The 12,297-nt window shown below is 37.0% G+C and overlaps 1 protein-coding gene across 5 annotated transcripts in view; it reads left to right on the forward strand.

Moving 5' to 3' along the window:
• The window catches only part of LOC129567842 (uncharacterized), a 268,094-nt gene that overhangs the window by 138,297 nt on the left and 117,500 nt on the right, over window positions 1–12,297 (forward strand). For all 5 annotated transcript variants that reach the window (XM_055445201.1, XM_055445198.1, XM_055445200.1 and 2 more), the window contains one exon: window positions 945–1,028. The gene's annotated coding sequence lies outside the window, so the exon portion shown is untranslated. The remainder of the gene's footprint in view (window positions 1–944; window positions 1,029–12,297) is intronic.

The following is a 12,297-nucleotide window of genomic DNA, read 5'->3' on the forward strand; positions in this document are numbered from 1 at the left end:
TATCTTCAGCAAAGTTGTCGAACAGGTCAAGCACTACAATTTTTTCAAAGACAATATCTTCTTATCTCTTATCAGTTCCGCGAAAAGTGATAAGAAAGAATCGCGTTTTTTCGCGAAACTGATAAAAGATAACGGCTTGGTATCTTCGGTAAATCTGTAATATTCAAGGTCCCCTACAAATTTTCTGAGGGCAGATATCGCGTATCTCTTATCAGTACCGTGTATAATGAGAAGGGGAATTTTCGCGATTTTTCGCGTTTTTCACGTATTCCGCGGAATTGATTAGTGATAAATGATATCTGTGTTGAGGAAAATAAACGAGGTAATGTAAGAGAGGTGAAAAACCACATAGAATCATCAAAACACACTATATTCCATATGTTTCCATACAAAATATATAGGGGTCTCGCCAGGCACTATGTGCGTGTAGGAAGGTGTAAATTTTACATCCTTTTTTTTCGTCCTGTTTTAAGGACTTTTTTCAATTTTTGAATGCATAGATCGAAAGCAAATAAAATTTTAGGAGGGTACTCGAAAGCATTTTTCGATATCTAAATTAGAAGTATGTTAAATTAACGCTCAAAATCGAAAAATGCCTGGCCAGACCCATGTTCGTGTACGAGGGTTAATAAATGAATCAATTGGTGTGTGGGGTTTTGGTCGAGCAGCTGGTGCGTGCTCAAGTGTATTTGTGTGCCCATTGCAAAATTCGACACCAGCATCATTATCAAATTATGATAATGTGATAAATTGGTGACCATCAAAACCTCATCGGCTTCCGTGCACAAAATGTCCATAGGTCTACGAACCGTTTAAAGCCCATCCCAAGCACCAATATTTTAATGGATTTTCATTCAATGAAATTGGTTTTAGGCAACTATTTTATTACAGTATCGTTTTAAAATAATACTCTAACGGCCATTTTCCCTCATTTGTTTTTGCAGGTGGAGACAATTTAACGAACGTTAAATAGCAGCAATCGGTTGCAATTTGCTTCCGTTTTCCCGTTAATATCCGCAATACCACTGGTAAGTATATAAATAACCTTTAGCAACTAACCATCGACAAGAATAGAATAAAAGCAAAAAAACGACGACCATTAACACGATTTAGTTGGCCAAATGAATTACTGGGTCGTGATCAGAAAATTGAATTTGGTTTTCTCGCTCTCGCCCTTCACTCTCAGTCGTTTTTACTTGCTGCGTGTTTTAGATGCTGCGTGCCATTGTCACTTGAATATATTTTCAATTTCAGTCTATGATGTGAACGCACAGGCACACACACACACACCCATGCAATAATTCGCCTCGTATATGTATTTCAATCAGGTAGCGTTGCTTGTTTGTCATATTGTCACCAATAAAATTTAATGTGCTCACGTTTCGTCTCGATTAAACAAATACAGCACCCACCCCGCTGTCACATCCTCTAACTCTCATCTTGGCCCTTGACTAACACACCATCCGTTGGTATTTTCGATTGTTTTCTTTTACCATTGAAATAAATTCGCACACACATGCCATTCAGGCTACTGCAGTTGAATGTGCGTCATCAAGTGTCTAGCAAAACATTTCTGCAATTATTTCGATTAATTTGATCAAGTGTTTTGCAACCGCAAAAGTTTGCCCAAGTGTCCAGCACCATCATTATTCCAACGTCGCCGCCGCCACGCATGGCATTTCAATCGATTCTACATCCCATATATTGATAGTTTGATTATGTGATGGTGAGGTTTCATTTTACCTGCTCCAGCCCACCCGCACAGACAATTCGATTTAAATGCAGCGGTTATTGCTTGCGTGTGTTCCATAAATAACCACTTCAGTGTAAATCGAGACTTTTGCATGTGATTGATTGATTAAGGGTTTTGAATTTAATTGAATTACACGAAATAATGCACACCAAGTGCGAAACCATCAATGCCATAGACAACCCTTCAATTCTATCGATCCCCCATGAGAATTTCGATCAACAAACGCAAGGAAAATGATTTTCTTCGAAATATGCTGAATTTCACATCAATTCAGCACTAGTCTTAATCTAATTTTGGACAATAAGAACGTGCTTCTTATCAATGGGAAATTTCCATTGCAATCTATATACGAAGCGTTCAGTGTCCACAGCTGATTATGGAACACATTCACTGTCCACAAATTCCATCTTAATCGCCGTAATTATTTGGCACAATACTCTTCATCGAGTAATTGAAAATGGCAACATGTATTTTTGGCATTTGGCTTTCAATTTAGTATCACATTCGTCTCGATATAGAATTTTCCCTTAAATCGTCCGAATTATAATCCAAAATCCGAATTGATGCACCATTTCAAGCAGCTTTTCTTCCACAAATCGATATTTGAACTAGATCCTTCCTTTGAAAATGACAACGAATGAAAATTCGGAATACAGACACGTAATCGCACATCGTATTGACTTAAACATACTCATTTCGTTGAAACCCCCCGAATTTTGCATCTCTTTTTATCCCAAACCACATTTCCGTCCACTTCAATCGAAACCGCAATGTTGCCACTTGGAGTTGGGTCATTTGTTTATTTCAATCGATTTTTTTGCCTCTGTCGTTTTTCTTTGTCAATGACCACGTGTGTGTTTCATTTTGGTCCCCGTTGTTTGCAAAAAAAAACATGTTTTCCTTCGTGTGTTGTTGCCAGCAGCAGCAGCAGCAGCAGCATCTGAGCAAAGTACGTCAACGTCCTTTTGACCTTTACTGTGTTTCTGATCATTTTGCTTATTATATTTAGCCAATGGCAACAAAGAACAACACATAAGAATGCATAAACAAATTGTGATATGACGATACCCATCAAATTTCTTTTTCGTTTAGCCAGTGTCCATTGAAATTCTATTCTTTTGATTTGAAATCATGTTCAAGGCCGTAGCCAGCTCGAAATGTCCGGGGCGCTCAAAAATTAATCATGAGCGCAGAAGTAATGAAGACTAAAAAAGCTAATTTTATAGGTTTTTATCGTAGCGTTATCTTCTAGCCTATATAATTGGAATTTTTAAAATCAAAATCAATAACTCCAATTTAATATAATTTGAAGATATTCATATCCTATTTAAAACCAATTATTTATTGCGCATAGAGAATAGAAATTTTTTTCCGAGTTTTCTGGTGTTTCTTTTTCTCTGATTTATCAAAACTTGAAACAAACGATTCATGAACAAATTCACATTGCTAATGGCGCGACAATATTTCAATCAATTTAAACTTTTTACGTCCAAATATTATATCTTATAAAATAACTGCCAACGTTTTTTTTAGATTATTTCTCCGTGTAAACTGACGGTTGGCTCCAGTCAGTTTCAATTGAAATATTAGTAATACAACGATTCGATTGGCACTTATGTGATTTTTTCGATTAATATTTCTCTCTCAATGTCAAAACTTTGATAAACCTCGAGATCAATTTCTGAAATTATTTTTTGGAAAGGCGCCCGTAAATCATCAGAGGGCGCTTATTGCCCTTTCGCGCCCCCGTGGCTACGGCCCTGACCATGTTGTCTATTGATCGGAACAAAAATGGCGGAAATACACGTCAGAAGCTCAATAACCATCAAAATATTTATGGCACAATTTTAAACCAAAACTCATCAAACGCATCTTTCGGTTCATTGTTCTTTTTATGGGTAAAAAAAAATCTGCTCAAGTTCAATGGTAAATTCGTTAAGAAGTTCGCTCGAAGCAAATCGCCTTGTAAATGATTTCCCCCAAAAGTTGAAAATGAAAGTATTTTACTTTGGTTGTATTGTATATACCTGCTTGAAAAACGGATAATATCATAATTTTGAGCCACTTATTATTCTCATATTCCGTTTCCTTGTTGAACATATTCCTAGAATAAAATGCAATTAGAAAAAAATGCCAAAAGCTCTTGGAATTCAACGCAAGATTCAAAGAAATTGTTTCGCATACCAATAAAAAGTGATCAAACAGAGTAAAATTCAAAGGGATATATGGGAGGAAAGAGGAAGTGGAGAAAGCTAACGAAAAAAAATACTTTGAATGAATGGAGTCAGTAAATATAGACAAGCCACTTTTTTTTGCTTTTGGATGACTGAAAGTGGCACGCTTCCAAAAAATTAAAAAACAGAAGATGACATTTTTCATCGTCCCTGCAAAACAGGTAACATGTCAAAAATAGAAACAGGCTACCGAATGACAAACTAAAATGAAACACACAGTTGACTAAATTCCAGAATAAATTCACCAATCTACCTCGAACCGAAATAAATTCACGCGGTTAATAAATAGGGTTTGTATTTCGTTTGTAGAAATACATTCTGCAACAAAAAATGCGCATAGTGAAATTGGGATTACTGTGTTGTTGAATGAATTTGTCAACGTAGCGTTTCAGTTTTGGGGCGTGCAACATTTTCATAAATGATGGAAAATGTTGGTAAAAAAGCACACGAACATTTCATTTACCGAAAAAAACTGTGTGTATTAGATTGAACTGTGTGTGTGCTTGCAATTTCAATTCAAAATTCTCATAACTGAGGTTGGTTTTTGGCGGGCGCGAGCGCATTTTGTGTTTAGTCATGTTTCAATGTAAACAAAAATCCTATTTCAGTAAAATATGAATATTTTCATGTTTATGCCAAGGCACGAACAACAAGTGTTTTAATTTCGGTTGCTTTGTTTCACCATTTGATCCATTGTTTATACGAATAGAAATAATTCATACGAAAAAATTGTACAACTCTATTTGTTGAGTGAGCAAGTGAAACAGAGAAAAAAATCTCTCTCCCTCTCTCTATGGTTGCGTGTATAGCGTGTATCTGACGGGTTCAACGGTAAACAAACACAAATAAAACCAAAGAGGAGAGCAAAAGTAAGGATTTGTGTTTGACTCAGTTCATTTTCAACTTTGGCATATGAAATAATTCCGCATTTCGCCAGCCATGAATAATTCATGGAAAATGGCGTTCGTTTTGAACGAGGGCGCGCTCACATGTTGTGCACCGGCTGAATGGAATCGAATTAAATGTTAATCTGATCAATTTCAAATGCAGCCATTGAAATATTTCGTTGGCGTTCGCGCATTCCATTTAGAATATGGCACTGGATAATATTGAAACATAGACGCGTTTGTGCAAGAGAGTGCTGCAAAAAAAAGCATCAATGTAAGCGACTGTAAGTGAATTTTGTATTACGCTTAGAATAGTTCTAGCGACGAATTGAAATTTGGATGTTTGTATGTGCATGTGGCGTGGCTTTATCCAAATATGACGTGTGGACAGTGGTGAAAATCAACAGCAATGAAATGTATTTTAATTGTATGCAACCAAATATTTCCATTAATTATAGTTCAATCTAATCGCTGGATGAGCGTTCAGCATGTATCGTGTACATTCACGAAAATATGAAATTGTTCAATGTATTTTTGGGGTCACAAACATGTCACTGCATTCGAATGTTGCACACACACCGGCGCCTTTGTTTAGCATGCAATAACCAACACAACAAAATGTCTGTTTAACCAAAATAGAATGAATAATTGAACGTTTTCAATTTATAAAGCTCATTTATGGAAAACAAATGGTGGAATTTCCATATGATATCGGTCAAAACTGGCTGGCCGTCCAAAATTACTGAAAAGGGGACAAAAAAACCCACATTCTCTCAAGCTCAAACGCACACGACCAAACATTGTCATTGCAATCAAGCATGCTCATTAAATAGGAAATCCCATCTCCAAATATCGTTCCGCTTAATCATCAAATGACGCCATTTGTTTTATGTAAATTAGTTGAAGTATCATAGTGGCGATCGATGGTGTTTTTTTTCCCGAAACGCAAGAGCGTACGCCCATATTTCGGAATTATATTTTAAAATTCAAGTACAATAGTTGAGCACAGAAGGAGGAGGGGGAGAGAGATTGAGGTGGACTGATAGTAGCAAAGATCAAACCATAAAACATGTGTACCAATAAATTATTAAAATCATGTGGTCGCCCCGGCTCCGGATGATAATGGATTTTGGGCGAATTGTCGGCAAAAGATACCCCCCAAAAATTAATTTATGTAACAAGGAAAAACTTTGTCATGTTTACTATGGTGGTACACACACACACAACATCAGCACACATGAACACGGACATGATGTTCGTCTAGGTCGGTGGGCCACATCGTTCAGCCATATTGCATTCAATGCAAATTTGAAAATTTATATTTTATGAATGGCGATTATGATCAAAACCAATTCTGATTACATATGTTCAATAACATTTGCTTTCGAAATGCAATGAATACGTAACCATCCCGCAATCTAGATGTGTACGCATCCGAAACAAAGTACAATGTTATGTTAATTTTTCATTGAAACACTCAACAGCAGCCGACTAAACTTTGTTTAAGCTTCATATGCAAAACCTCATCAACCGATATACGTCTATGCGCCACAGCCGCAATCCTATCAACCTGCCATTCGATTTTCCACAAATTCAACAACAACCACATCCATTTATTCCTAACAATTTTCATCACAACCATCGTGTTTCATCGAAAGTTTTATACAACTTTTTTTTTTGTTAGAAAGTTTTCTGAACAATAACCGAAAAATACCACACTTATGTACGTCCTTACTGCCTCAGTGATTATAGTTGCTGTGTTTGATGGTAGTAATAACTATTGTACGTAGTAATTGTAGTACCACTACAAAAATCCATTCATCTATTTTCATGCGATGATGGGAATGGATTATGGCAAACTAATCTTTATAAATCCGACTTTTCAGCACGAACACACACTTCGATCACACGTTATTAGGAGGATTATTCAGTGTGACTTCGTCAGTTCACGTTTTACTTAAATAACAAACAGCAACATCTACTTAAATTTTACTTCTGAAGGTAAACTATTCACGTTTTTTTGTTGTTTCAGGATTCAGTTTACTTTATCAATTACTCGTTTTGTGTATTTTCTCCGAAAAGATCCGATTTATTATAACTCTTAAGTAACAATTATTGTAAGGCCGAGTTTAAATTCCCCTGAATTTTCGAAAAGTTACCAGTTTCCGTCTAAACTTGAATCATCCGAGAATACTAACGTGAAGGCGTAGTTATTATCAAAAATAACTTTTTGATTCGAACATGTAATATTCGAAGTGAAAGTCGTTTCTACTTTCAAAAAGAAGGAGAAAGGAGAAAAAGAAGAATAATGAAAAATTCACCCACCCGGTTGGAAGAATGGCTGCAAAAATGGATTTTTCCCTGAGCATTTTCGACCATTTATCTGTTCTTGAATACGGATCAAGCCCGAAAAAAAAACATTAATAGAATCATGAAAGGAACGCCATCCTTTAAAGCGGGCACATATTCACATGGTCGAAGTTGAACTTACCGAAAATGACTGTGACGTCTGTGTGAACTCGGAGTCGAAATGGTTTATATTTGTTCATTCTTTTCATTTGCCTGCAAAGTGCGGTCATTCAACAATCGATTTCGGAATCCTTCCTACTGGAATCGAACTATGATTTTGCGTTATTATAACTTGGGATCAATTATTTTTCCATGCAGTAAAATATAATACATTCATCGATGCTTCAATGCTACTCTTTCCGAAACGTCTCATTGTGAATTGAAATAATACGTCTTTCCAAAACGTGAACGATTCCATTGATTTTCGGAAATTCTCTTTCACTCTCTCTCGCTAAGTGTTCCACATTTTCAACAAAACATTCACCCAAAATGTTGAATGTTACATAAAACTATGTTAAGTACATATTATGCATGTACCTATCACAACTTAATGTTAGAAATGTTTGTTTGGAGAAACTTCGGTAAATCGATCCAAGAACAATGACAAATTGTTATGTAATCCAGTGACGAGTACTATCTGTTTTTGTCTCCTTCCATTCCATAATAATATTACTTTCTATAGGAATTATGAATTATGTACTGTCTGTTTTTTTTGCCAGTCATGCAATTTACCATCGAATTTTAACCCTTGATCGATTTTTAAAAAAATGAATGGAAAACGGAAGAAACGGAGATTTCAGTTTTTCTCATCATTCAATCGCAAGCAAACTAAAAGTTAAAAGTTTTTAACAATCCTGAAGCGATTTTATGCGAAACTATTTCAAAGTTTCACACAAAAAATGCAATGCAAATATGGTGGAAAATCGGAATTATATGCGAAAAAAAGTTATTAACATAAGAACCTTATCGGAAGTTCATTTGCCAAAGTTCGTTGATTACAAATGGATTTTTACGAAGGCAAAAACACTTCTTATTTATTAATAATTGATTTTCAAATCCCCTACGAAACGAATGAAATTTTTATTCGCATTTAGTATGTTTGTTGCCAATGATAAATGAACAGAAATGCCAATAAATGAAGAGAACTATTATTATTTAATTGAATTTCCATGCCAATGTGTTGTCTATTAAACGCATTTGTTTGATGCCAAAACAGGCATATTTGCACGCATTTCCGTGAATACTGGCTATTGTTGTGTCTATAAAAATTAGGGACACTCGCATGTTGAATTTAATGGAAATCAAATGTACATCATAGTAAGTGTGTCGATTTGATGTCTAATGCGGCACCAAACAATTCGAGGATTCACCCGGAAAAATATTCATTTGCACAGGAACGGAGAGAGAAAGAGGACGAATGTCGAAAATCGAAGCAAAATTATTCCGCTTTCACTGTAGTTTGGCCCTAATAGTTGTTGAATTGTGAAAGTGCCTGTGTTACAGCTGCAAAAATTCTACGATTCCTTCCTTTTTCTGGCGTGGTACACTGCAAATTCATTTGTCGGGCGACTCTGAATGAGGCGATTAAAATGGATTCATTCACGTTGTTTATGTTTTACGACCCTATCTAACATACAATGTCGATGGGTCGATATGTTTCGCAGTGGTGTTCTTTTTCTTTCTTTCTTCTCTTCGTTGCTTTCTACTGCATTCGCAACATGCTATTATGTTTTCGGTTTTTATGGTTTGAAATGTGCGCCTTTCACATCAGCTGTGAGCGAGACCGTCTATTTCTATTCATCAATTGTGTATGTGAGTGTGTGTGTGTGTGTGTTTATGTTTGCCTGCACTGAACCAAACATGATGTTTGTGCGTGCGGTTCAAGCGAATGCGAAAAATTGCGAACATGTTCGACATGCCAGCGTGTATGTAAACTTCGTGAATAGTCTCGGTGATGGAACGCCGTTTCTTTGGCCACAAATTAAGGGATAAATTCGTTACGGTGGTTTTAACAAGAGCCCAAAATGCGAAATGCTATTCTATTTTTGGTTTTTTATTGCCTTCCCTTCTGCCTTGCCAAACACATTTTCTAAACTCGCACACACACATTTTGGCGCAAGACACAAAGGAATTACTCTTTGTTGTTAGCCTTCCACTGTGTTCGAACGCTTCCGAATAATGTAACCGAGTGAAGAATATTTCTTTGGATAATTTATTTATACGTTCATTGTTTTCGCTATAAATCCTCGGCATCGTTATTATTATTGTCTTGTATATGGTATACAAGACAGCATATTTCAATTGAAATGCTTTGTGTCCAAACCGTGCGTTTCGCTGTTTGAGTCAAAAGACTTGGAGATGGTTAAAAATTTATTCCTTCGATGAACATATTTCTCGGGTCGCATCATAGAAGAATCGCGCTTGATAGATAGTTCCCTCCATTTATTTCACCAAGGAACTAGTGGAATGAAGCAATTACCCAATAGACTATCATTGTTAAGTGACATTGACAGTCGGTCTGCTTTGATGATATGCACGTGTGCCTGTGCATCCTGCCCTCTTCAAACACACACTTTTCGACAATGAAAATAAATTTGGAACAGCCCCAGTAAATTGATGGGATTTCACACAAATTGTGTGACACAATCCATATAGAGCCAAATGTGCGTTTGACACTGTAATAATGACATTTGCTTGCGTTAATGATCTGCTGAAAATTGTAGCGAAAATACGAGAAAAATGTGGGAAATATTAACCATACGATGCGCAAACGGCCACCAATGGAACTGAATATTTGACAATTGCTGTGGAATTGCAAACATTCCTTTCGTGACACAGACACACACACACACATACACACTGTGTCCTTCCATTCTTCTGCTGAAAATTGCGTTTGCGGAAACAATCTTCGCGGATCGTGTACGACAACATGACCAAACAATGTGAAACTAAAGTTTATCGCTGTTAGCGAAAAATGTGCTTTGCATCCGTGAATATTTAGCTGGGGCCAAGTTAAAAGTGCTTGTTTGAGAGAGAGCAAGCAAAGATCACGGCAAAGTGGATACAAAGTTAGTCACTTGCGAGTGACAAAATGAAGAGCATTGCAATTACACATCGCATCACATCGTTTGAATCTCTCTCTCTCTCTCTCTCAGCTGGTCTCAGTGCTTTGTTCAATAGTGCTCAAGTAACACGCTTCGGCAACGTTCAACACGACAAAAATGTGAATGAACAACTAAATGCATGTACTATTAACATTCCGCGAATGTAGGTGACACAGTAAACTTTGGATAGAACGCGTTCAGCCAATGGCATGGAATACCAGAAGCGAAACCGAGGGAGATAAAAAATGGAAGAAACAAAAAAACACAAAATTTATTTACCGAAACGCGAGCACGAGCCATGATAACATCGAAAATCGTTCGCTACAAGACGAACAAACAACATTCGTTCGCATCGCAAATATTCCAAACGCGAGACCAAAAGACATTCGTGTATCTATCGAAGTATCGATAATAAAATAGCACATTGACACTGAACCAATGAGTTCAGCTGCTGCTGTTGGTGTTGCCATGCTCAGTGGGTGTTTGTGTGTTTTCGTTTGATTGTCACAAGTTCTGCACTTATGAATTGCTACAAATACCTTGGCCTTAAATGGGTGCAATGAAATTGTAAAATTTTGCGCAAGTCGAATAAGCGCATCGAGAGGATAACTCCACCGGGAAGAAGAACAAGATAATACTGTGTTAGCGTTAGCAAAACGGAACTAAATATTTAGCATGCTGTAACAAAATATTCGTTTCCGATTACAACTAGTCTGTCTGACGACGAGGACGACGACGATTCCGTTACACAATGGCACTGGCGCTGTGTCTGTATTGCCAACCGACATCTGTTCGTTTCTACAATGTGCTCGATGACACCAATGTAATCCGAGCGCGAAATGAACGCACGCTATTTTTGGACGTATCGGCAACTGTGCTGGAATCCAAAACACTTTCCTGTGATAAGTGAAATATTTGAAAGGAATTCCGTTTATACCATAAAAGGCGTCGAAATGCGAATAAATAACACCCCTTCAATGGTATAAAGGATATTAAAAGAACACGCTTTCGGTGTGTCTGTAGGAAATATTCCAGCCGAAAAGATAGGCGTTTTCATTAAGTCTGGTCTGTAGCCCGGGCATGCTGGGCTAGAAGTAGCGTAGAAAAAGGAGATTTTTCTTTCATAAGCGGCTTGAAATCAAATTCATTTCAAAATTGATTGTAATTAAGATTAATTCAATGCATGAAATGTTGTTTGGGTGGGCCAGACGTCATCGGAGCTCATTGTCTTATGTGCATACCGTACAGTGGATTTTTTCTGTTGTTGTTGATTAAATGGAACTAGATTACATCTAAGGGTAGATTAAAAACGAACCAAAACTCAAAAGGGAATCCGAAAAAAACGCTCGCGTCTATTTCATTTTCGCTCCTACGTAAATAGCGACTAGCGAGGATACAACAACATCAGTAGAAATAGCATACACTAATCCAATGCGCATGAAGTGACCATCTGCTCGGCGAATGACGTTTGGACAAAATTACACAAGGCACTATTCAGTTGACATCAAAGCACAAAGAGAATGTGACGCCTATTCCAACGAAGAAGAGGAGCGCCATTGATTCGGCTGTGTGTTCGAAATGCAGATCAATGGAACACGAACGAAGCCTCGATTAAAATCCTTTTCTACGCCATTAAATCCGACCCATTCATCATGTCGTGTTTATGAGTTATGGACGTCCGCATCGATGAGCGAGAATGAAGCGCGTCTCAAATTCATATTCGAACAAAATGCTGTGTTGCGTAATTACTGGGTTTCATTCATTCATTTTTTTCTGCCTAATCCATAGAAGTTACTCGATTATTCTCGGTAATCTAGCCAATTGCAAGGCCGTCAACATGTAGGAGGAAATTCTTCTTTCTTTTTTTTGGATAAATATTAAAAACCAATGAGAAAAATCTCATATCTCGCACAAAAATAGGCACAAAAACAACATCGAACACAAAATCAGTCAATAAAAACGAAAAGTTA

Source organism: Sitodiplosis mosellana, unplaced genomic scaffold, assembly GCF_009176505.1.
Source record: "Sitodiplosis mosellana isolate CC-2019 unplaced genomic scaffold, AAFC_SMos_1.0 Smas_scaffold_12, whole genome shotgun sequence".
Classification (NCBI taxonomy): Eukaryota; Metazoa; Arthropoda; class Insecta; order Diptera; family Cecidomyiidae; genus Sitodiplosis; species Sitodiplosis mosellana.